The sequence below is a fragment of the Odontomachus brunneus genome, unplaced genomic scaffold (assembly GCF_010583005.1).
Source record: "Odontomachus brunneus isolate Ranch 3 - 2012 unplaced genomic scaffold, Obru_v1 Obru_scaffold_001, whole genome shotgun sequence".
NCBI lineage: Eukaryota > Metazoa > Arthropoda > Insecta > Hymenoptera > Formicidae > Odontomachus > Odontomachus brunneus.
Window position 1 is genome coordinate 7,293,905 of NW_022639451.1, and position 3,430 is coordinate 7,297,334.

At 30.0% G+C, this 3,430-nt stretch overlaps 1 pseudogene; it reads right to left on the reverse strand.

Annotated features, from left to right (window-relative positions):
• Positions 1 to 3,430, reverse strand: part of LOC116848939 — a 19,945-nt pseudogene that overhangs the window by 14,217 nt on the left and 2,298 nt on the right.

The window sequence follows — 3,430 nt, forward strand, 5'->3', positions numbered from 1 at the left end:
AGGAAATCTTCTTGGCTGGGGTTGTGGGTGGAGAAAATCATACGTTTCAAAAGAGAAGGTTATTGGAGGATTTTTAAGGTGGTGAGGGAATCAGCAGATGAGGCGGAACCGAACAACGTAAGTTGGAAAATGTAACGGACATAATTTTTTGTTATCCAGCGGTTCCTTTGATCCCAAGGATAAGGTCCGGTGAAGTTTACTTTGCGGATTAAGGAGTTTTAGTGCTGTATTTTCCAGGGTTATTTCGGAATTTTAGTCGGAATTTTTATTGAGGAAAGACAAAAAAAGGGTCTTACGATTCGGAATAGTTTGTTGTTTCCTGACAGAGGAGGCAAAGATAGAGTGCATGACTCATGTCTGCACAGGACGTAACACTTCTATGTTATATAATAGTTACATTCTGTGTTTGCTATGAATATTTTTAGTGGCGAATGGGTTTTATATGCTGGAAGAGGAGGATATGTGTGAAATGCTTCCTTCGAGTGCGTGAGTGACTTGAATGTTTTTTGCATGAGGTTGGTCGGTGGTTGAGTACCGTGAATGATTTTAGTATGTACAAAAAGGGAAGAAAAACGGACGAGCAGGGCTCCTGAGGAGCCCACGGCGTCCAATGTCATTGAACACTCACTCGGGGCACTAAGGGATTGGCAGAATTAATTAATTAATATCTCATTAACTAATTATCGGATCCAAAAATAGAAGAGAAACTTTTAGCTCCAAATTGCCTACCCTTAACAGGTGTTCTATTAGTTTTGGAACACTCTGTATACACATATACATATGCATAACATATACATATATACATAATAATTTTTCGTACAATTTTTACACATTATAACATTAACTGAATGAATATATTACGTAAAAATATATAAAAGAAATGTGTACAACTTACAAGGTTTAGCAGATTGGTTTTTATTCCCAACTAAATTATCTCTCGCATTTTCCTTTTGTTCTATTACCTGCACAGTAATAATTCATATAACATGCAAAGCGTGCAACTTTGTCAGAGAATGTATTTGGAATATCTACCTTTTCCGCAGCTGAATATATATAATTTAAATGCTTCTGCTGCTCGCGACTTAGAGGAGTAAAATAGAATATTATATCAGAAAATAAAAATATATTTCGTATTCTATGTAAGATTATCTCTTTTACCCTGAAATTATACATTGCGATAATCTTGTTAAATAAAATCTATTTCTGAGGATACTATAATTATAAGAATTTAATGTCTGAAGATGTCATACCTTATTAGTGCATTAACATACACAGTATTTTTACTTAATTGCGATTCCAACTTGATACCCAATGAAGTGCCTTCAAGATTTTGTACAAAAAAGTTAAGTTCGTCATTTTTAATATAATTAAAGTATATAATATATATTATATATATTATAATAAGTATATTATAATTATTTAATATATATTATATATAAGTATATATTATATATAATTAAAGTATATAATAAAGTACAATTATTTATTATCTTAAATAATAGTTTTTGTACATTTGTATTGAAAAGTATTACACATACAGGTAATTTTCAAACAAGTCAAAGTCGTATAAGCATTTCATCTTACCGTAAATAATGTCCAAAGTACACATTGTTATATGTTGAAAAAGATCTACTTCATCATTTACCATGTGTTCTAATTTCTCCATAAATATTGAAGTTTGTTCCACAAATATATCGCAGAATCCTCGTAATATGTTTGTATTGAAGCTTGATGCTATCATTTTTCGATGTCTAAACCATATATGTGCTGCGGAAAAGATATTGAAAAGATATAAGAAAGAGAAAGAAAATAAACGTATCTTTTTATCAATAAAATACTATAAATCTGATAGTGAGTCTTCTAAATGTTACTTGTTTGAATAACGTATTCTGTAAAAAACATTGTTATATTTATATTGCGTGCACGACGCAACGCAACCTGAAAGAAACTTTATTAGATACATATTGCATACAATCCCGATGAAAAATTTTTCATGCATAATTATATATAAAATTTTTCCATACATAATTACGTATAATTATATATAATTATACATAATTATGTATAATTATATATATAATTACATATAATTGTATGCGTATTTATGTAACATTATATACGAAATTATGTCCAGATAGCACGATGAATTCTTTAAATGTTCCTAAAGTTTTCTTTTTTCCTGAATTATACTTCTTTAGAAATTCGTGTAAGAATACTATAAGAATGATTTAGGAAGTTACATGCATCATGTGATTGGAGTTCCTTAGAATTTTTTAGAGTATTCATATAGAATTATTTCAACTCAAAAGGATTTCTTTGGATTTAATAATTGCACACGAAAGAAAGATTAGAAACTTTGACCAGGTGTGCTTGTATATATCTGTAGATGTCCACTTTTAATGCCATATGAGATGAAAAACACCAAACTCGGCTGAGATCGAAAACTCGGGTCTTCCGCTTGCCAGACAACTGCTCTTTCCATTGAGCTATTTAAGACTTCATGTTTGTGACATCTATATACTTAGTGAAAAATGATTCTTTGATTGACGTTAAAATGATATCAAATTGACGTCGGTTTGATGATTTCAACGTCTATTTGATGTCATTCTTTTGTCGTCAATCAACGAATTATTTTTTGCTAGGTATTTACTGTTCTAACTGAGCTTCAAATGTAAGTAAAGCGCACTTTCAAATATGTAATTCAAAATCCAAGAATAAATGGCTTTCAAATAATGCGATTGAGTTTGTTAGAATTGTATATGGATTTCAGAAACATGAATACAAACTTAAGCATAAAATATACTTCGCATAAGTCTATTTATTATTGATACAAATGAACATTTTATATATGAAAAGCTATTTTAACACCAATTTCATTTCTTTGCCCTATTATATAAAGCTATATAATTAATTCCACAAAATATAAGTAACTGTAAATAATAATAAATTAAACAATTTATGTATAAATATGTAAATCAATTATTATATACTCACTGGCATGTACTGAATATGGGCACAAAAAGTAATTGCTATAAACAAAACGTTTGTAAAGGCTAAGACAGACAACGAGAAATGTAATCGATAGATTTTCGTTTGCACATTTCGAAACAACGCGAATTTTCGTTTGCACACCTCTAGGAAAAAAGTTATTTGACTTTAAACTTTGGGGAGGCTAAACTCACACTTGCCGAAATTTATGACTGCAAAATAAAATTATTTGATGTATGATATTATTAGATCTTCGTTTGCACATTTCGAAACAAGTCGAATTTTCGTTTGCACCCTTCTAGAAAAAAATTATTTTACATTGAAATTTGGGGGGGCTAACTTCCCACTTGTCGAAACCTAGGTTAAAATTGCAGGAAAAAATTTTCTGACGCATGATATCGTTAGATTTTCGCTTGCATATTTTGAAACAAATCAAGTTTTA